This window comes from Furipterus horrens, unplaced genomic scaffold (assembly GCF_987537825.1).
Source record: "Furipterus horrens unplaced genomic scaffold, mFurHor1.1.pri manual_scaffold_11, whole genome shotgun sequence".
NCBI classification, from domain to species: domain Eukaryota; kingdom Metazoa; phylum Chordata; class Mammalia; order Chiroptera; family Furipteridae; genus Furipterus; species Furipterus horrens.
This window is the reverse complement of record NW_028327181.1, coordinates 53,384,533-53,407,977: the sequence shown is the minus strand read 5'-3', so window position 1 is coordinate 53,407,977 and position 23,445 is coordinate 53,384,533. Positions and strand designations below refer to the sequence as shown.

The following is a 23,445-nucleotide window of genomic DNA, read 5'->3' as shown; positions in this document are numbered from 1 at the left end:
ATTACTGTGTGTCTGTGATGATGCGCAGAACCCTCTCAACTGTTATCACTGGATAAACATAGACTCTCTTTGGAAATATGACCAAACACAGAGAAAAAAAAAGGAAAACACAAAAAGATTCAGAATTTCAAAAGGCATATGATCGGAGGAAATTAGTATCCTTTAAAACTAAATTTCCATTTATGAGGATTGTTTTTAGGAACTATTTCTCCCATGTGTTTTCGATGATGCTTGGGAAAATACCACATTTATGCATGTAGTGGACTGATTTATTTTTTATTTTTATTTTTATTTTTTTCCATCACCGTCTATCCCCCGTATACCCTCTTCCACCTCCACCCACCTGACTAAATTAATTTTTGAAAAGACAAGCTAAGATTAGGAAACATTTTTGGATTGCTAAATTTTAAGATCAGTAGATACGGTAAATAGCAGATTAGGAATTGAAGAAAGCTAAAAATGTGGATTAATAGCTTAAGAATTCAGCTAGAATTTAGAGAAGAAAAGGTAGAGGATTAAAACTGAGAGAAAGGATGAACTGTGACTTTAGAGCATAGAGATGTAAGATGTGTGTAATAGTAATTCCACAAGAAGAGAGGGGAAAAGTAAAATATATGCCAGAAGAAATTTTCTCTGAACTGAAGAAAGATTTGCATCCTCTACTCAGAATGATAGCTTTTCCAATAAAATATAAATTACCAAAAAATGACTTTTAAAAAGACACAACTTCTGGAATTTTATAAATTAGCCAAGAAGTTCTCTCTTGAGAGGTTGACTGCTATCAGACTTTACAGGACAGAAGTGTACTGTGCTTTTAAAGACAAGACTGTAAGTAAAGAGTAGAGCGTGCCACCTTTCATGTGAGAAAGAAGAGGAGATAAGAAAATATAGAGATGTATCTACTCATTGGTGCAAAAAGAAATGCAGGAAGGAGAGACAAGAAATTATCAAGATTGTCCCTGAGCAGATGGCTCAGTTGGTTGAGCAGCATCCCGCAAAGAAAAACGTTGCCAGGTTGATTCCCGGTCAGGGCACATGCCTAGGCTGCAGCCCAGTCCCTTGTTGGGGCACAAGAGGCAACTGATTGATGTATCTCTCTCTCACATTGATGTTTCTCTCCCTCTCTTTCTCCCTCCCTTCCCTTCTCTCTAAAACTAAACACGTAAAATCTTTTAAAAAATTATCAGGTTTGCTTACCACAGGGGGTGGGTGGGAATGGTGAGGAAAGAAGGGGGGAGCAGGAACAAGGATAGAAGGGATGGGGCAAATGGCAGTTCTCTGAGTGTGCTTTTTTGTGTGGCTCTGACTTTCTGAGCCATGATCATGTCTCACATATCCCTGTCCCCAGAAAAGAAGAAATTCAAGTCAGTCAGGATGCGATGGGAACACAAAATGAAAAGCCAACAGTAGCAGATGAGCCTAGCCCCTTACAAATGAGTGACGTAACACTGCTGAGGAGGGTGGAGATGAAAAAACTAAACTAAATTAGGAAAACTGCATTTCATCTACATACCGTAAGGCTAAAGACAGAAAGAACTATACACACATGGTACTCCAGTTAGTAAACCTGTTTCTCACGGGGCTGGAGGTTAGCAGCGCTTAAACTCTTTTATGTGTATACTAAGACCGAACACATAAATAAATACATTGTAAATGACGAGAACCGGGCTTTTCACTGTTGGTGAAAGAAATTGCAAGTAAGGAAAAGTGGTGTTAGACTGGAATTGGAAGTATCAGTGTGTACTTATGGTTCTAGATGCCTACACACAGACAGACTGACAGACATAGATACTGATGTATATGTTTTTCCTAGCTCTATCTTTTGACGGGTCTTGGAAGCAATGTCATTGAGTAGCAATGAGGACACCTAACTCCCAGATCTTGGTTAAAAAAAAAAAAAAACCAACAAATTAAAAGGAACCATCACTCAATTGGAAAAATAGCTGATTGAACAGAACTGATTGAAATGTATTATTGAAAGAACAACATGAGCCCTGGACAGGTAAGTCAGCTGGTCAGAGTGTCATCCCAGCACGCCAAGGTTGTTAGTTCTATCTCCAGTCAGAGCACATACAAGAAGCAACCAGTGATGCATGAATAAGTGGAACAATAAATTGATCTCTCTCTCTCTCTCGCTCTCTCTCTCTCTCCCTCTCCCTCCCTCTTTCCCTCTCTCTCCTCCTCTATCTCTCAAATCAATTTTTTAAAAGTTTTTTTTAAAGAACAAGCTGAATCGAGAACATCTTGTGTACTAGAAAGTAATGAGGTACTCCAAAAGTGATTGAGGCTTGTCAAAAATCACAGGAACCAATTTAAAAGGACTCCCAATAACCAAATCCAATAGTTATGAATTATAGCCTGTAGAATAGAATAAATACCCATGAGTCCATACTGATATAAAAATTGAATAAATAAGTGGAAGAGAAGAGGCAACCCTTAACAGTAGAATTTTAATGATTAAATGTAGAAGGAATGATGGAATTAGAAAATCACTTGGTAAACATCATAGTAATTATTTTGCAGGCAAGAATCATCAATGGACACTAGATATTGTGGGCAAAGGTATGATGATGAATGGGATATCTGCTTAGACTTGAAGTAGCTCCCCCAAGATACTTACTAGTTACAAAGGGAAAAGTAATAAATTGACAGTGGAGAAACCAGGCTAATGCTACCTTAACCAAGTGAAAAAGGTTAACAGTATCATAATGAGACTTAGCAATATTATCTATCTCTTGATTTCATTTCTGTGGTATTTTTGTCAAAAATGTCTTACTTCATTGTAATCAGGAGAAAGCATCGGACTAACCGAAACCGAGGGGCAGTGTATAAAATGCTGAACAGTGTAAAGGCTGGGAAACACAAAGGAAGACTGCAGGGCAGTCACGGGTTGTCACACAACAATTCTGGACTGGATCCTGGGCCAGAAAAAGGACATCAGCGGGACAATTGGCCAAACTGAAATAAAGCCTGTAGATTCATTAATAGTATTGCATCAATATTATTTTCTGATTTCAATAACCATACTATGTTTAATGTACAATGCTAATACTCGGGAGAGTGGGTGAAAGTTTTATGGGAACCCTACGCAACCATTTATATATCTCCAAAATTATTTCAAAATATGAACTTAGAAAAGCAAAAAATAAACTTTGCGAATCTTAAAAACTTTTGAAGAACTTCCCATTTCATTTTCCCTTTTACTAAAACGTAAAAAGAAAACTACAGGCCACTCTTTTCTAGGATGCAAATACAGAAGTCTGAATTAAAATAAGCACAAATTGTATCCAGCCTTTCATTAAAATAGTAATGCCGTGACAAAGTAGGGTTTGTTCAAGGAATGCCAACATTCGAAGGAGCCCGGAGGGACTCAGGCATATTCAATGGCTCAGTTGGACTGGTTGCTTGCCAGCACCAATGGTTAAAAGTCAGGGACCTGTAAGGAGGGCTTCATGGGTGGGTCCTGGGTTGCAAGATGAGGTGTGGTCTCCAGTGGAAGCTCCAGCAGGTCGACATAGGAGACTTAGGGTCTGGTGCTTGCTTCGGCAGCACATATACTAAAATTGGAATGATACAGAGAAGATTAGCATGGCCCCTGCGCAAGGATGACACACAAATTCGTGAAGCATTCCATATTTTTCAATAGCTAAGTGCTGGAAACAGCCTAAGTGCCCATCTGTAGATGAGTGGATCAAAAAACTGTGGTACATCTACACAATGGAATACTATGTAGCAGAAAGAAAGAAGGAACTCCTGCCATTTGCGACAACATGGATGGAACTAGAGAGAATTATGCTTAGTGAACTAAGCCAGGCAAAGAAAGCAAAATACCATATGATATCACCTAATACAGGAAACTAAAGAGCAACACAAACAAACGAACTAAATAGGCAAAGACTAGAATAGTAGTCAGTAGGGGGGAGGGGGGAGGGAGAGAAGGGGGATAAGTAAGGGAAGGGTCTAGTCAAGGAACGTATATGAATGACTCATGGACATGGACAACGGGGAGGGATGTAATTGTGGGAGAAGGGATGGGCTGGGAGGGGGGAGCAATGGGGGAAAAATGGGACAACTGTAATTGAATAACAAAAAAATAAAATTTAAAAAAAAAAAAAAAAAAGGAGACTTAGGGTCTGACCGATCAATCGCCATTATAAAATTTGGATTGGACATTTTGGGAGAAGCTGATGAAGGTGAGGGTCAACCTTAATGCACCCCCATCTCTGCCAAGCCAGTCCATTGATGTTTCTACTGGTAGGGGTGTGGCCGCTGTCCCAGAATTGATTCGCAGGTTGGCATCTGAACCTTATGGAGGAAAGAGCTTCAGGCAGCAGCAAAAGAAGCAGTTTCCAGTAGGCCCTTGGAGACCTGGGGTACAGGAGCAGAACAGTGGGGGATTTTTGGTGGGGTGGGAAGCACACAATGAAGGAAGCTGGAGGACTGGAGCAGGGGTCAGAAACTCACATGTGTCCAGGAACCAAACAGGTCAAACTCCTGGACAGAACTGGTGAGATGGTATTGTATTCACTGAACTATATTATGACATTTCGTGAAAACATCATTTATACTCTGTGCCTCCCGAAACAAACCCTGTTGAAATTTCAGTTCCTTTTTCCCCCAGTTCAATAAGGTCGTCTTTCCCCACACAGCTTTTCCATATTGTTCTTATGATTTCTTCTCTGGAGGCATTTTACATTGTACTCTTCCAACAGGCACCATTTGTATATTAAACATAAAAGAATATTCTTCACTTCCACCAAGATATATGCCTCCTCTCCTTTCTCTTGAAGCATATATCCCTCTTGGCCTCTTTTATTTTTTTCACATTTGCTAGAGACATGATTACAAGAAATATTTCACTTTTCCCTAATTTCAATATAAGAAAAACAGTTGCACAAATACAAAAGCTGGCAACTGAACCCTGACCTTGATGTCTGGAAATAATAAGGTATAAAGACAACAGGGTTTGAAAAGGATGCAAATGAGGGACCTCTAAAGGAGGCCCCCCTGGGGCCCAGCTTCAGCCCACAGTAGCCAGGTGGAAATGCAGAAGTGGCGTGGTCAGATTTTACGATTTTTAAAACAAACCAAATATTGGAATTCTTAATCTGAAATCTCCCGGTTTTTAAATGCTAGAAATTCAAAACACTATTTGAAAACTCCTTGCAGACCAAACCAGATATGACCTACTGACATCCAGTTTGTGGTATCAATTCTACATTGTTCAGGTGGGAGCGGCAGCAGTGGGATCTGAGTTATGTCTGTTAATGTGAGCTAATTTGTTCTTATTGGCTTGGGAGACAGTTTCTGCAAGGAAGGTCAATGTTAAAAGTTTATTAAAGTTGTTCATCATATGAATAGGACACAGGAGAAAAACTACATAATTATCCTAATAGAATGCACCCTGATGAAGATGCTTAGGGACTAAGATGTCAAGGTGATAAATGTATAATCTCAGTCCAACAGGCAAACAATACTTGGTGATGACCTGGAATGGAGAGCAAATATAGTCCTTCATAGCAAAGACATTGCTAGAAAAACAAGGAGCAAGACAAGGATGTCATACTGTGAATAATGTCAACAGTATTCTGAAATTTAAGGAACAACTAAGAAAAATAAATGAGACAAATTTGGGAAGGAAGAATCAATCTTATGATTATTTGCAAAAGATACTATTGTCTACTTGAGAAATACTAGCTAATGGACTGAGGAATGTTTAGAACTTAAAAGAGAGTTCTGTAAAGTAGCTGGACAGAAAAATATGTATAATTCAATCATTTTCTATATATCAGCAATGGCCAAACAGAAAATACAACTCATTCACCCCAGCAACAAAATGCCAAGGAATAGGAATTCAAGGGACCCAGAAGAGCCAAACATCTTAAAAAAGAACAAAATTGGAGAACTTAAATTCCCTGATGTTAAAACTTAACCACAAAGCTACAGATAGACATACAATCAGTGAAGTAAAATTAAGAGTCCAGAAATAAAGCATCATATTTACAATCAAATGATTTTTTTTTTTGCAAGAGTGTCAAGACAATTCAAAGGGGGAAAGAACTGTTGCTGAGCTAACTGGATATCCATTTGAAAAAGAATGAAATTGCATTCTTAGCTCACTCCACGCACAAAAATTAATTCAAACTTGATCAAGAGCTAAATGTAAGGGTTAAAACTATAAAACTCTTAGAAGAAAACATAGGTGTAAATCTTTGTGACCTTGAACTAGACAATAGTGTTTTAGATATAACACCAAAATCACAAGCAATAAAAGAAAAAATAAATAAGATATGCATTATCAAAGTTGAAAACTTTCATGCTTCAAGGACACCATCAAGAAACAAGACAACTCACAGAATGAGAGAAAAATTTTGCAAGTCATATATACGATAGAGTATTTGAATCTAGACTATATAAAGAACTTCTATAACTCAATAATCAAATGACATAAATAGATTGAAAAATGGACAAAAACATGAATAGATGTTTCTCCAAAGATACACAAATGGTCAACAAGTGTTTGAAAAAAATACTCAATGTCATTAGGCATCGGAGAGACGCAAATCAAAACCACAATGAAATACCATGTCCAGGTTTGGACATTCCTAGATTGGCAATTTAGTATTATCTTTACTTATTTTTTAATCCATTCTAATGTGTATGTAGTGGTCCCTACTTATGGATTCACTTTGTATTTCCTAGGTAGCTAATCGTATTGGACATCTTTTTTATTTGCCATCTGCTTTGATGTGTGAGTGTCCAAAACTGTAGAACATTTTTAAAGAGTGTATTAAAGTTTATCTGAGCCAAACAGAGGATATGCCTGGGAGAAAGATCTCAATAGACAGAGATAATGGTTCCCAGAATAACAGTTAGCAGTTTTCTTTTTTTAAAAATGCATTTGAAATTAAGGAGAAAACCGTAAGGAAGATTACATGAATGTATGAGAAAGGTAGGCAGGGAAATATCTATGATTGGATTATAGATAGTTGTGTGCTCTTTTGAGGGTGATTAACCTTCTGAAAGGTCTGAAAAAAAAAGGCATTTCAAAGGTGTGTTAACTTAGATGCACAGAAACAATGGACAGGGCTGGCTTCAGGCAAAGAGAAACCTTTCACTTAAGAAGTTAAGTGTCTGGGTTGTGACTACCAACTGTGTGACCTGCCCAGTTAGGAATTTATGATCAGATCACCCTGTGAGGTTACTTTCCCTAGAATTTCCTCCTTTTACCCCCTATAGGTCTCTGATCCATTTTAACTTATTTTTGTGAGGTATGGATCCAAAGTCCTGTTTTTTGGTGGTTGTTTTGTTGTTTTTACATGTGGATATCTAGTTGTTCCAGCAAAATTGCCTCTTTGTCAAAAATTGACTATTTGTGTGTAGATATATTTCTTTTTCTTTTCATTTTTTCTTCTTTTTCCCTTTTCTTTTTATTGAAAAATATTTGACATATAACATGGTGTAAGATGTATAGCATGTTAATTTAATACATTTACATATATTTAATTTTTTATTTTCCAATTACAGTTGACATTCAATATTTTATTAGTTTCATGTTTATAGCATAGTGATTAGATATTAATATAACTTACTAAGTGATCCCCCAATAAATCTAGTACCTGCCTTGCACTATACATAATTATTACAATATTATTGACTATATTCCCTATGCTGTGCTCTATATTCTCATGACTATTTTGTAACTGCCAATTTGTACTTCTTAATCCCTTCATCTTTTTTCACCCAGCTCCCCCATCCCCTCTCCCATCTGGCAACCATCAGTTTGTTCTCTGTATCTATGAGTCTGTTTCTGTTTTGTTTGTTCATTTATTTTGTTTTTTATATTCCACATATAAGTGAAATCATATGGCATTTGTATTTCTCTGTCTGACTTATTTCATTTAGCATAATACCCTCCAGGTCCATCGATGCTGTTGCAAATGATAAGATTTCATTATTTTTATGGCTGAGTAATATTCCATTGTATATATGTACTACATCTTCTTTATTCAGTTGTCTATTGATGGGCACTTAGGTTGCTCCCATATCTTGGCTATTGTAAATAATGCTACAATGAACATAGGGATGCATATCTTTTTGAATTAGTGTTTTGGATTTCTTCCGATAAATACCCAGTAGTGGGATTGCTGGGTCATATGGTAGTTCTATTTTTAATTTTTTAAGGAGACTACATACTGTTTTCCGTTGTGGCTATTCCAATTTTCAATCTTTGGGGGTCTATTTCTTGATTCTCTGTCTGTTTCATTGATCTATTTGTATATATTCATGCTAATATCACTCTGTCTTGATCATTGTAGTTTAGTAATGTCTTGAAATCAGGTAGTGCAAATGCTCCCACTTTAATATTGTTTTGCTATTCTATGTCCTTTACATTTTTTAGGTAAATTTTAGAATCACTTTGTAAATTTAAACCAAAAAAATGCCTACTGAAATTCCACTTGGGATTTCATTAAATGTATATCTTACAAGCATTGAGTCTTTTGATCCAACAACATGATATATCTTTCTATTTAAATAGGTATCCCTTAATATCAGCAATGTTTTATAGTTTTCAGCATATAGGTCTTTAATATCTTTACCAGATTTATCTCTAGGTGCTTCGTATTTTCTGATGCTATTGGAAAAAGTATGACTTTTAATTTCAATTTTTAATTATTTGTTGGTAGTCTTATCAAGATACCATTGACTTTGCATGTTGATCTTACATCCTGAAATATTGCTAAACTTGCATATTGGTGAAGTAGTTTTTTATACATTCTTTGGGATTTCTAAGTAAATAATGATGCTGTCTGTGAGTCAAAATTATTTTATTTATTTTTCTATCTTTTTTCTTCTGTGTTATAGCTGTCTATTTTCTGTTGAATTGTGTTTGAGTTTACCAGGAGTGCTGTTAAATACATGTGCTCTTAATTTCAGATATCATATTTCTTAGTACTGGAATGCCCGCTGGCTTCTTTTTTAGATCCAGTTCTTCAGTGAAGTTTTCCATATTTTCATTCATTTTGTCTGTCTTTCCCTCTGTTTCCTTTAACACACTTATAATGGTCATTTCGAAGTCATTGTCTGACTACTCCAACATCTGGGTCACCTGCAAGTCTGCTACTGTTATCCGTTTTCTTTTCCTCCTGATTATAGGTCATGTTTTCCTGTCTCCATACTTGTCACATTAATTTTTACTGTATGCTGGGCAATGTTTATAAAAGAACCATGAACACTGAAATCAATGTTATTTTCTTTCAGTGAGGATTTGTCCTTTCCTGGGTTAAGCTCACAGTGTGGGGGGCTGACCATCTCAGGCCACTGAGAAACAAGCTGGCTCAGGAACGGAGCAGGGCTCGAGTTCCCTGAGTGCACCTGTGCTTTCGCACACCTGCACGGCGGGACCTGTCATGTGGCTGTGGTGTGCCCCTCTCTTCAGCAGGACTTTGATTTCTAAGCACCACGAGCCTACAGGAGATCTCATGCTACGTTTGCAGCCCTGCACCCCAGCCTCCACGCTGCCCAGCACTCAGCAAATGTCCCGTGGGGAAATTCAGTGTTTGGTTTGAGAACCCTCCTGATTCCAGACCATCGCGCCAGCCCATGTGGCGGGTGAAGGCACTGCTGACTTACCTTTCCTCTGTGAGAAGCCGCCCACTGTGGCAAGCCAGAGCCTCAGTCCTTGCTCACATTCATCAAATGTCCTTTGGAAGAAAAAGGTTGCTGATCTTGGCTCACCTGAGAAACGTTCTTCCTTTTCTGAACTTTTAGCTAATTTTATTTTCTTTGCTTCCTTGGCTCTTTGATGTCTTTAAAAATATGATTTTTGTAATTTTTCCAGTTGTTTCTAATTGTTGCCAACAGAAGCTTACCACTACTTAACACATTCTACTTGGAACTAGAAGTCCCCTTATAGATTAAACACTTAAAGGTGAAGAAAAAACTTTAAAACTTTGAAAAGAAAACATAGGAGCACAGCTTTACGACCGCAGGTGAAAGAAGGATTTCTTTAACATGATAGAAAGTCTACATCATAAAATAAGATTAAAATATTTAAACCACCTTAAGGTTAATATTTATGTTAATTAAAATACACTAAAAATAAAATGAAAAGACAAACCTCAAGAAATATATAGAGAATATATTTCCAACACATATAATTAACACCTAATATCCTGAATACTGTATTCATATAAATCAATAAGTTAAAGAAAACATCTGAGTAGAAGATGGGCAGAAGACATGAACATTCCTTTCACAGGAAAAGAAGAGCACGGCCAATAGACATATAAGAGGCATGAGCTTGTCAGTAGCAGAAAAATCACCACCAGTGGGAAGAGTGGTGGGTGGGCTGTAGGAAGGAAGGAGAGAGATCAGAGAGAAGCCATGGCAGGCTTGGGTGGGGATGGGGCAATATTTTATTTCTTGGTGGTAATTAACATATTTAATAATTATTTATTAAGCTGTGCACATATACTGTGTTTAAGGTTCTTTAAAGGTAGACACCTTGTTTCTTTATATCAACATGAACAGCAATGTTATGCTCTTCTTAGACCCAGAGCCATTTTCTCTCTGTAAGATAATTCTACGTCATTCTATTAGACTTAACTCTGTCTCACTGTATTACCATGTTTTTCTGAAAGGCAAACTCATTACTAGCATTTGCTGGAATCTGGGAGGAGCCCCACCACCACCCTGGTGCACTAACACCAGCAGGATTGAAGATGCCACTTAAAAAAATATTTTATTTATTTACTTTTAGAAAGAGGGGAGGGGAAGAAGGAAGAGAGGGAGAGAAACATTGATTGGTTGCCCTGAATGGGAACCAAACCAGTGACCTGTCAGCTCACGGGCCGGCACTCAATGCACTGAGCCACACTGGCTACGGCTGGAGATTCCAATTTTTGATGTTTCATCGCAAACCACTGTGTCAGCTGTGCATGGTCGAAGGAAAAACACTTCATTCATCACTCCTTTCTCCACCCACTCCTTTCTCCTTGATCCCGGCTGTCCCGAATCCCATATCTGCACCATGGATCTGCAGCCCCTACTTCAGTGACAGAAGAGGATCTAATTAAACTAGTTTCTTCTGAAGCAGAGGTCCTTGACCATGTTTATGTCATGGACCCCTTTAGCAACCCCATTTCAAAATAATCTTTTAAATCCATAAAATAAAATGCGTAAGACTAAAAAGGAAAATAATTATACTGAATTACAGCTTTAACATAAATTTTAAAAAATTGGCAATCCAGTAACACATGTGCTTCCTTATGACCGTGTTCCATAACATGATCCAGTGGCAGATCTAACAGCTGGCCTAAGTTTAACATAGTGATATTGCAAGTTATCTGTGGACGTGGCGTTCTGGAAACTCAAGCAGTTTAGTCACTTCGTTAAGCAGTATAGCTATTTTTGTGTGGTAGTCTCGTTTGATATTTGAAAAATAAAACTTGCATTGAAAAAAAGTGATATTGCAAGTTATCTGCGACAACTGTAACGTGAAATAAGAATACATGTTCATTGTGACAAAGTCACCAGTACTATTTGTTGACACTACTATGATTTGTTGTGTGCATGCTCTATTAAAGGAAATGTTAAATTTCAGTTAGAGGCCAGTGAAAATTAAGATGTGGTGGCTCAGTGGATTGAGCGTCGGCCTGCGAACCAAGTGCCGTTGGTTCGATTCCCAGTCAGGGCACATGACTTGGTTGCACATCAGGTCCCCAGTTGGGGGCACGAATGAGAGGCAACCACACAGTGATGTTTCTCTCCCTCTCTTTCTCCTTTCCCCTCTCTCTAAAAATAAATAAACAAACAAATTAATTAATTAATTAAAAAAAGAAAAAATTAAGGTGTGCGTGTTTTCCCCTCTAAGTTCAGAGACTCCGGTGGAGAATCCTGAAGTGTGGGTGGAGACTTACTCCCACCAGGGGGCGCTGGCATTTTAGAAAGAGGCGTCAACTCCTCTCACTAAGGGAGAAGAAACTACCCAAGACAGTCTCCCGCCCCAGTCTCTGCTGGGCCTGGGATCTCACTGCCTCCCACCATCTCTTCCTCGCTCTGCCCCCTCCCTCACACACACCTGTTGACAGGGAAGGTATAACTCTTGGTGAAATAATCGGTAACTCACACAGAGACTTCCTGGGGCGAATCACCTGCAACCAGCAGCCAGAGGCTTTGCCAACGTGGTGGACACCCCTCAAAGCTGCCCCGGGCCAGGGCCTCGGCTCTAACAGTCGTCCTGACGCCAGGCCAGTCCCGCAAGCAAGAATTCACGGGAGCATACCAGACTCCAGTTCCAGGCTGCCTGCCTGGGGCCCTTCCATTCTTTCTCCTGTGGCTGGTGGGAAGCCAGGGCCCTCAGAGGCAGATTCGGATGAAATCTCAGGTCGACCACTAGCATTCTAGAAAGTTCTCTGCTCCTATGTGGAGGTCCCCCGGGAGAGAATAATGATCTGCCTGTTGCCTGTCCCTGAAGGTGTGATGCTGTGATCGGCAGAGCTGCCTGCTGGTGCAGCTTCCCTGAATAATGCCTTGCAGAATGAGAGTGGAGATAACGTCCCTCCGGAGCGGAGCTGGACTGTGCGGTTGCCATTCTCCTCACACATAGCGGAGGGAAGCGTCAGCTCCCCATCTCCTGCTCCCACTGGCACCTGAGCTGGCTTTGAATTCGTGGGAGAGGCAGTGTGATGGACTGGTCAGGGAGCAAGCACAGCGGGCCACCTGAGTTCCAAGCCCTAGCTCTGCCTCTTAATATGTATGTGACTTTAGTGGAGTTATTTAACTTCTGCACCTCCATTTCCTCATCTCCAAAGTGGAGATAGTAATAATAATCCTGACGTTATAAGGTTGTTATGTAGATTAAATGTCATGCTATGCAGAAAGCACTTAGAAGAGTGTCCAGATCACAGTGTCAAATGAGATTTTGCTGTTATTAATTGGCATGAATTTTATAGAATAAGTAAATCAAATACTTAAGCTATTCCTTCTGTCCTTAACTCCACTTACCCAAATATCCATTCCAGTTTCTCCCTTACTTCATGACTCTGTTGTTATCTAAGAAATTAGTCTTTCCCTCCACTTTTTTTTTTTTTTTAATCCTCACCCAAGGACATTTTCCCCATTGCTTTAGAGAGAGGAAGGGAAAGAGAGAAACATCAACGTGAGAGAGAAGCATCAATTGGTTACCTTCTGTATGTGCCCTGACCAGGGGTCACACACTCCCAGGCAGGAAATTGGACCCTCAACCCAGGTATGTGCCGCGACTGGAAATCAAACCTGCAACCTTTTGGTTATTGGATGATGCTCCAGCCAACTGAGCCACACCAGCCAGGGCTTTTCTTCCCCTCGAGTTTATTCCTCCTGCCCCCCGCCCCCCAAACTTGCCCCACCCCTCCCAATTGTCTCCTCAGAGCAGTGGAACAGGTGTAGGAGACCGAGCCCAGAGACCTGCATCTCATCCTAGTTCTGTGCTTCTCCTCCATGAGCCTCAACGAAACGTCTTGGTTTAAAACATAGGTTTTATTATTATGCAGGTGTAGTGAGGCCAGCAGACCAGGAGGCAATGCTGCTGCAGAAAAGATCGTTTGTTCCAGTTCCCACACCATGCACGCCGCACGAGGAAGCACCAGGATCAGCCAGGAGACGGAGGGATGAAAGGAAAGCATGGCCAGGGCCTCTGTTGTGGCTGTCCTGGGAAAGGCGAGGCAGAGCAGGGCCAGCTGGCTCAGCACTGGCTAGTTTAAATCCGTGGAGTGGACTCCGAGGTAAAGGGGATATCTCTAAGTGTCTGCTACTTGGCCCTGGGGTAATCAGGACTGGAGAGATAGTGGCCCAACCTGTGACAGCTGAGGTGTGGCCTCTGAATTGGTTGGAAGGCATGCTCACAGGGGAGTTGCTCGCTATCTCTAGGAATTAGAGATAACCCTGGGAGGCCGGTCCCTCCAGAATCAGCAAGGCCCCAGATGCCAGAGCATCAGGGCTACAAAAAATAAGAAAATGTAGTTGATTCACCCCTCTGCTGTGGATGTGGTCTCGTCAGTCTCCCTGTACGTGTCCAACATATATATTTCTATTATGACCAGAACTTTGGATCTGACATAGAGGTTAAGGATACAGTCTCTGGGAGTAGTGACATCACCAAGAGGGCAAAGCAGGAGACCCCAGCCTCTGTCCTCTGACAAAGACCCACAGACAGCTGTCCCCAAATAAAAATAGCTCTGGGAGAGTTCAGCTCATTTAAAAGAAGCTTTAGTCCTTCCAGCTGTGTACCAGCATGCCCTTGGCCTGCCCCCTTTCACCAGCCTCTCTACTGCTACACACATGCCCCAAGTGAGACCCTGTAATGCACACCTACAGCCAGGGTTCCCACAGCCCCCCAGCATGCCTGTGGTAGGCCCTGGCCCTTGCCACTGCCTTGGTCCCCACAGCTACATGTGTTTGCGTCTGCAGCTGACCCCTGCCACTACACAAGCACCGCCAGCCAGCCACACGGCCAACTGTACGCAGCCACTGGCTCCAGCAACCACTGCTGCCTGCCTTGGTCCCTAACTTCTGGACCTGGAGACATTGCTGAAGACCCCAACAGCCATTGCAGCTGCTACATATGTCCCACAGCACTCGCCAAGAGCTATGCAGTTGTTGATGCTGTGGACCCCAGTGGCCCAAGCTGATGAGACATCATGCCCCACTCTGACCCAGAGCCTCCACATGGTCCTGCACCACTAGACCCAGGGTCCCAGCACCCTCCAGCGTTCTCCTACCACAGGTGGAGGTCTTTCCCTATGGAAGTCCATAAATTCTGGAAGAGGTGACCGCTTCTTCAAATGTGCAGGCATCTATAAAAGGCTAGAGGGCCCAAGAAGAATCAGGGACACATGACACCACCAGAGGGACACAGTGCATTTCCAATAACTGACCCCAAAGAAATGGAAATGCATGAATTGCCCAGCAAAGAATTAGAAACAATTGTTCTAAAGATGCTCAGAGACCAACAAGAAAACATATAAACTCTTCAATAAAACTGTAAAAACAAGAACACAATGAGAAGTTCAACAAAGAGATAGAAAACATAAAAAAAAACCAACAAAAACCCAGAAATATTGGAGCTGAAGAATACAATGACTGAACTGAAGAGTTCAACAGAGAGCTACACCAGCAGACTAGACCAGGCATAAGAAAGAATCAGTGAGATAGAAGACAGATTAATTTAAATTATCCAGTCAGGGGAGAAAAAAAAAAAAGAATAGAAAGAAATCTGATAACGGGTTAATAGCCAAAATATACAAGGAACACATTGTACTCAACAGCAAACAAAATCAAACAAAATTTAAAAACCACACACAATCCAAACAGTCAGATTTAAAATTGAGCAGAGGACTTAACTAGACATTTCTGCAAAGAAGACATGCAGATGGCCAACAGGTATTGATACATGAAAAGATGCAACACATCACTAATCATCAGGGAAATGCAAATCAAAACCACAATGTGATACCACCTCACACCTGTTAGAATGGCTGTTCTCAAAAGGACAAGAAATAACAGGTTGGCAAGGGGAAAGGAAACTGTACACCGTTGGTGGGAGTATAAATAGGTGCAGCCACTATGGAAAACAATGTGGAGGTTCCTCAAAAAATTAAAAATAGAACTACCTATGACCCAGTAATTCTACTTCTGGGGCTATAACCAAAGGAAATGAAATCAATACCTCAGAAAGATATATGCACTCCCGTGTTCATTGCAGTGTTATTCACAATGGCCAACATGTGGGAATAACCGGTGTCCATTGATATATGAATGGATAAACAAAATGTGTGTTTGTTTATTTAGTGAAAAATTATTCAGCCATTAAAAAAAAAAGAAAGCCCTGCCATTTGCAACAACATGGATGGTCCTTGAGGGCATTGTGCTAAGTGAAATAATTTGACAGAGATCGACAAATATTGTATGATCTCAAATGTAGAATCTAAAAAAGCTTAATTCATAGAAACCAAGAGTCGAATGGTGGTTGCCAGGGGCTGAGGGGTGTGGGAAATAGAGAGATGATGGTCAAAGGGTAAAGACTTTCGGTTAGAAAATGAAGAAGCTCCTGGGCTGTAACACACAGTATGACGACTATAGTTGACAATACTGTATTGTATACATGAAAGTTTTTATGAGAGTAGAGAGTTAATGTTCTCACTATAACAAAAACAACAATAAAATGGTAATTTTGTGAGGTGAAGCATGTGAAAACTAACCTCATTGTGGTAATCATTTCAAATATATTTATGTACACCTTAAACTCACACAAGGTTATAGATCAATTATATCTTAATAAAGCTGGGGGAATTTTTCTTTAAAACAAGCATACAGCCCTGCCTGGTGTGGTTCAGTGGATTGAGCACCGGTCTGTGAATCAAAGGGTCGCTGGTTCGATTCCCAGTCAGGGCACATGCCTGGGTTGTGGGCCAGGTGCCCAGTTGGGGGTGCAGGAGAGGCAACCACACATTGATGTTTCTCTCCATCTCTTTCTCCCTCCCCTTCCATCTCTCTAAAAATAAATAAATAAAATATATTTAAAAATAAATAAAAAATTTAAAAAGGATACAATTTCCAGGGTCAGATGACCTGTGTCCAAATGCTGGCTGTCATTTAGCTGTGTGGCTTTGAGATAATTACTTACTCTGCCTGTGCCTCAGTTTCCTCATTTGTAAAACAGGGCTGATAGTATCTTACTTCATAGCTTTGTGGGCATTAGAAGAACTAATACTGTAAAGCTGTACGAACAGGCTGGGCACATAGTGAGTGATCACTAAATGTTGACTATTATAATTTCTTGACCACATCAAGCTGCCTTCTGACGTAGGGCCTTCACCTCTGCAATTACTGCCTCAGGAAGGGCTCTTCCCCACTCTCTTCACCTGGATAACCCCTTTGCATCCCTCAGATTTCAATATAGATGTCCCTTCCTCAGGCGCCATGCCAGCCCCCTGCCCCGCCTAGCCTTTGTGGTAATCCCTCACAGCGCTCCTCTATTCCTTGTAATGTTTATCATAGTTGCAACCACATCTTAGTTGTTTGTGTACTATTCACTGAATGTCTTCTTTCCCGTCAGGCTGTGAGCCCTACGAGGACAGGGACTGTGTCTACCCAGTTTCCACTGTATTCACAGTGTCTGGCATATAGGCAGAGGCCAGGAACTGTCTGTGCACTGGGTGAGTCACACAGGCTTACAGCCGCAGGTGTATGGATGCCTCAGGGAGAAGCCATCTGGACTACTGTCTAAAGAGCAGAAATATACGGAGTCACAGGCTTCTGACCTTTTCATTTGATGATGGGAAGGCTTCTGGGCCCTTCAGCTGCCCCTTGTAGACCGAAGAGTCTAGGAAGGAATTCTTGAGGCATCAAAACCTGTGTTGTAGATAACCAGCTGGCCCTGAGACATCAATTGGCAGAAGCGATGGAATGTGTACAGAAACACGCAGCTGGCCTGCTCAGGGAAGATCCAGTCTTGGTTTGCTAAAGCAGCTGAATTCCAGAAATACCACTGGGGAGATTGGGTCATGTCCTACCTGCCTCTCAAGACAAACAAGCTGACAGTTGAGGGGCGGGGTAGGGGGGAGGTACCGTAACTGCTGAGAGAAAGGAATGGCCAGATGCATGGACCGGAAAAAGCCCCATAGCAGGTGGAGGTGGACATAATTAATGGAGCCCAGCGAGCGAGCCCGTACATGCCAACTTGTCAAAACCTTGTCCTGAGGAGTCCTGGTCTTGCTACCCCCTCCCTGAGAAAGCAGAGCAAGAATAGCTTGAGATTGACACGCCAAACAAATGGACGGCAGGAAATATTCACAAACCAGAAATTTGCTCAGAGGCCCCGGCCCCTCTGGCTAAAATCAGGATTATGTCTGTGCTGATATACTTCCCAGCTGGGTTTTAGGAAAAACCTCAAAAAGAGCCCTGGATTATGCCCGAGATTGGCAGGTGAGGCCAGCCTCCCATAGGCCTCCCCTTACTGGACAAAGAGCTAATATGAAGGGAGACAGAGGAAGAGGCCTCATCACACAGCCTGTTTCTCTCTGGGATCCCCCTTTGAGTCCCAGCTCTAGTCCCAGACAAGTATATTTGTGTGAACTAGAGAAAAGCACATGCCCTTTACAGGTGGAGCCCTTAGCAAGCCAAGTGCCCACTTTGCTAGAAATGCCCACAGCAATTTTGACCCCAGACCAGAGATTCTCAATGGAGACACTATTGGTCATTCAAAAATTTGTGATGAAGGGGTTTTGACTGACACAGTGATTGGGGAGCACTACTGTTTTGGCAATCAGAGACCAGAGGCGCCAGGTGTCTGCAGTGCATAGGGGACAGATGTCACAGCACAATTTCCCATGCAAAGTTTAAAAGTCCCATTGGAACTTCCAGTCAAGATGGAAGCATAGGTAGACATGCTTCACCTCCTCACAAAACCACAGAAAGAATTGCAACCAGATCTCAAAAACAACTAACAACCAGAACCATCAGAAAATCAAGCTATATGTAAGTCCGACAACCAAGGATTTAAGGAAGCCACATCGTCCGGACGGGTAGGAGGGGCAGAGTTATGGAGATACAGCAGAGAGGTGGTGTGGATCGGACCAGTGGCAATGGAACAGGAGGTCCCATATTCAGGTGTGGTGGATTAAAATCGGGAGAGATAACCTGGGAGAGAGGGATTTCAGCCCCAGGCCAGACCGCATAGCCCAGGGTTCCAGCACTAGAAAGATAAACCCTCATTACTGCTGGCTGTAAAATCCATTGGGGGTTGGGGCAGTGGAAGAAACTGCCAGATTTTCACCACTTAAAGAGCCCACATGGTCTTAGAACATATGCAACCCCCAGGGCAGCAATTGGAAGGGCACAAATTGCTTATGGGGAGTGGGTGAAGTGACTAGAAATAGGGCAAGAGCTGGGAAAATTGCCAGAAGCCAGGCAGCATCATTGTCCCCTTTCCAAGCCCCACCACCACCACAAACAGAGCCACAAAGCAGTGAAGCAGGTGGGCCTACCATAGCAATTACTTAAGGCTCTGCCCTACACAATTTACAGGTGCTTTTGCTACATAGGCCACGCTACTAAGACAGGGAGTAAAAGCAGCTCTACCTAATACACAGAAAAAAACACAGGGAGGCTGCCAAATTGAGGAGGCAAAGAAATATGGTCCAAATGAAAGAACAGAACAAAACCCCAGAAAAAGATCTAAACAAAATGGAGATAGCGAACCTATCAGATGCAGAGTTCAAAACACTGCTGATAACGATGCTCAGAGAACTCATAGAGTATGGCAAAAAATAAAGGAAGAAATGAAGGTTACACAAAGTGAAATAAAGAAAAATATACAGGGAATCAACAGGGAAGGAAGGAAGCCAGGATTCAAATCAATGTTTTGGAACAAAAGGAAGCAATAAAAATTCAACCAGAACAAAAAGAAGAAACAAGAATGCCAAAAAAAAAAAAAAAAATCCAAGGAGAGGCTTAGGGACCTCTGGGACAGCTGTAAACGTGCCAACGTCTGAATCATAGGGGTGCCAGAAAGAGAAGGGGAAGAGAAAGAAATTGAAAACTTATTTGAAAAAATAATGAAAGAAAACATCCCTAATTTGGCAAAGGAAATAGACATACAAATCCAGGGATCACAGAGAATCACAAACAAGTTGGACTCAAAGAAGATCACACCAAGACACATCATAACTAAAATGCCAAAGTTTAAAGAGATAAAGAGAGTATCTTAAAAGCAGCAAGAGAAAAGCAGTTAGTGATCTATAAAGGAGTTCCCATAAGACTGTCAGCTGATTTGCAGGCTGAAGGGACTGCAAGAAGTATTCAAAGTGATGAAAAGCAAAGACCTGCAATCTAGACTACTTTATCCAGCAAAGCTATCATTTAGAATGGAAGGGCAGTTGAAGTGCTTCCCAGACAAGGTAAAGCTAAAGAGTTTATCATCACCAAACCATTATTATATGAAACGTCAAAGGGACTTACTTTAGAAAAAGAAGATCAAAACTATGAACAGTAAAATGACAATAAATTCACAACTATCAACAACTGAATCTGAAAACAAAAACAAAAACATAAACAAAAATAAACTAAGCAAACAACCAAAACAGGAACAGAACCATAGATATGGAAATCATATGGAGGGTTATCAGCTGGGAGGGGGAAGGGGGAGAAATGGGGGAAATGGTGTGGGGATTAAGAAACATAATTTGTAGGAACAAAAGACAATGGGATGTTAAGAATAGTATAAGAAAGGGAGAAGCCAAAGAACTTATATGCGCAACCCATGGACCTGAAGTAAGGGGGGTGGGATTGCTGGAGGGAAGGGGAGTACTGGGTGGAGGGGAGCAAAGAGGGAAAAATTGGGACAACTGTAACAGCATAATCAATAAAATATCCTTTAAAATAATAAAAGTCTCACTGGACATTCATAAAGATAACAATTCATCTGTGCCAGAGTCTAACTTTATTTTACCTATGAATACAAAGGTTTGGTTTGGTTTTGTCCTGACACAGTTTTAACAAATATTAACATTTCCAGGAAGGCAACTTGACCAAGAACTGTTGGCCACTTCAGAAAATCATGTTGCTTTGTGCCACGCCACTCAAGATGTCTAAATACCAGAATGACACAACTCCATCAGATATCATTTGTTACTGTGATCTTCTTGAAAATTCTACTTATAAATGGAGGTATTCAATTATGTCATCTGATGTAGTTGTGCTCAAGCATTTACATATTGAAATGCACGTGATCTAATTTTTTTTATTTCTTATATTATCATCAGGCCATTATGTTGATGAGAGGAGAAAATTATGTGTGCTGGAAAAATATATTGTCTACACATTTCGTTTCAGGATGATGAGGGTGCGGGTTACACAATACTCATGATAAAGAGAGGAGGGTGCTGTGGGGAAACTCAGATGGGCTTCACGGCCTTGGGTGGATGGTGGAACATCTGCTGGTATGCAGCTAATAATGTTTTACCTTGACCAAGCACTTGATTTGTAGACAAGCACTGGTTTCTCCACACTCGAGAATATTTTGTCCAATGAGTGGCATTGAATAGAAAATTTTGCTGTATTACAGGTGATTTTGCTATATTGAGCTCACAGATGGAACCACAACAACAGCATGAGCAAGTGATTTGCATGGTTTATCAAAGCCCAGAGTTAACTGTGCAAGGGACCTTGGGCCGATTTCGTTGCCTGAAGTGTTGCGCCTGCGCCACCTAGTGGTACATGGGAAAGTAGCAGGTCTGTGAGAAGTTAGGCACTTGAATTTGCAGATTGTTAACAATAACTGAGTATCATAAGCTAACGCTTATGGGGTGCCTGCCACAGACTATCATTTTATATATATTAACTAATTTAATCCTTACACAATCCTTAGGACACAGACACTGTTGTCCCCATTCTGTACATGAAGAAACTGAGGCACAGAGAAGGTAAGTGATTTGACTATGTTCAAGACAGGGCTGGGATCTGAGGGATTCACAATTGCTATTCTTTTTTCTTTTTCTTCCACAGTTGCTATTCTTAATCATTGTATTTTGGCCTTGCAAGGCTCCTCTATTGGAGGATACTATTTTGAGAGTCAAAAATTATACTGCATCTGTAGGGCTACCTGCAGCCATTTCTTCCAGGGCAGGAGGGCTGCCAAGGGAGAGGAAGAACAACGAGTTAATACCTCAGTATTAGGACATGGTAAGATCCAGAAAACTCTTGCCTTTTTATGAAACATGGAAATCTTCGTGCCCAAGTGGGAGGAGGGTGTTTCATTCTTTTGGTAGATGTAGGGCCCTGAAATGGCTAACCCCCCTAACTCTGTTGTAAGCTTCATGAAGGCAGAGACCACATCTCCTTGTTTACTTCTGTATTGCAGGTACTTACTCCAGTACCTGACATGTAGTGAGTGCTCAATAACTATTTTTTCACATATCTGCACTGAGATAGGGTTCACATACCATACAATCCATCCATCTAAAATGTACAATGCAATGTTTTTTCATATATTCACAAAGTTGTGCAAACATCATCTCCATCAATTTTTTCATTCCCCAAAGAAAACTCAATCTCATAAGCATTCACTTCTCATTATCCCCAACCCCCAGCCTCGGCCCTAGGCAACCCCTAATCTGCTTTCTGCCTCTTTGGGTGTACTTATTCTGGGTATTTCCTAATAAATGAGATGATATGCTAAGTGGCCTCCGGTGAGCACCTGCTTTCACTTAGCACATTGAGTTCGAGCCTCATCCATGTTGTAGCATTTGGTAGCATTTCATTCCTTTCTGTGGCTAAATTATATTGCATTATATTGCTGCGTTTTCTTTATGCATCCATCAGTTGATGGACATTTAGGTTGTTCTCCCTTTTTGGCTATTATGAATAATGCTACCACAAACATCTGTGTACAAGTTTTTGCATGGACTTATGTTGTCAGTTCTCTGGGGCATAATATACCTGGGAGTGGAACTGCTGGGCCATGTGGTAGCTGTGTATTTCACCTTTTGAGGAGCTGCCAGACCAGTTTCCAGTGGTTGCATCATGTTCTTCCGTTCTCACCAGGAATGCGTGAGGGTTCGAATATCTCACATCTTCACTAAAGCTTGTCTTAACTGTCTTTTCATTACAGCCATTCTAGTTGGTGTGAAGCGGTCTCCTTGTGGTGGGCCGTTGCTTTTTCATCACAGACTAGTAGACTCCCAGCCTGCTGGAGCTGGATGGACCACAGCAATCCAGTAGCTGGTTCAGTTCACAGGAGAAGCAGTGAGGATGAGGAGAGAAGGGGCTAACCCAAGCTCATGGTCAGTAAAGGAGGCTGTAACAGAATCTATATAGTCCTTTCTTTTAAAAGGTAAAGAAAACTAAGGATAGATGTCTAAAAAAAAAGAAAGATGAATTATATTTTTCTCTAAACCTAAAAGTTTCTGCAACTATAAAAACCAGAAGACAATGAATCAATCACTAATAACTGATAGTCACAAATAGTTCCATTCATGGGTCCTCTAGGCACAAAGCAAAGTAAGGACTTTTCTTTTGCTTCCCAGTTTAATGCTGACAAGATCCCTTCCTTATAGAGTTGTGAGTATAAATAAAGAGTTTTGGATCCCATATCCGATGGAATCCCAAGTCTAACTAGTGTCTGTATATAAGTTAGCAGAGACATTCTTGGACATGCAAAGACTCAAAGGGTCCACCATCCACATGCCCTTCCCCGAAGGATTCCTCAAAGTAGCACTTCAATTGTGTGAGGAAGTAAAATGAGCAACCGAAGAATGAGGAAGAGATTTCTAGAAAAGAAATAGTAAACGATGAAGAGAGAACTGAGCTGATGCAACTGGAAATCTCAATACAAATATTAAAAATAATTTTTTAAAGAGAAGACAGATGATATAAAATATTAATAAGCTGCAGTCGTGGTTTGTG

General features: G+C 41.0%; 1 non-coding gene across 1 annotated transcript; it reads left to right on the top strand.

Moving 5' to 3' along the window:
* Positions 1-3,533: 3,533 nt before the first annotated feature.
* LOC149997599 (U6 spliceosomal RNA) lies at positions 3,534-3,640 on the top strand. Its single transcript, XR_016507363.1, has one exon. It is a non-coding gene; the product is annotated as a U6 spliceosomal RNA (small nuclear RNA).
* The last annotated feature ends 19,805 nt before the right edge of the window (positions 3,641-23,445 follow it).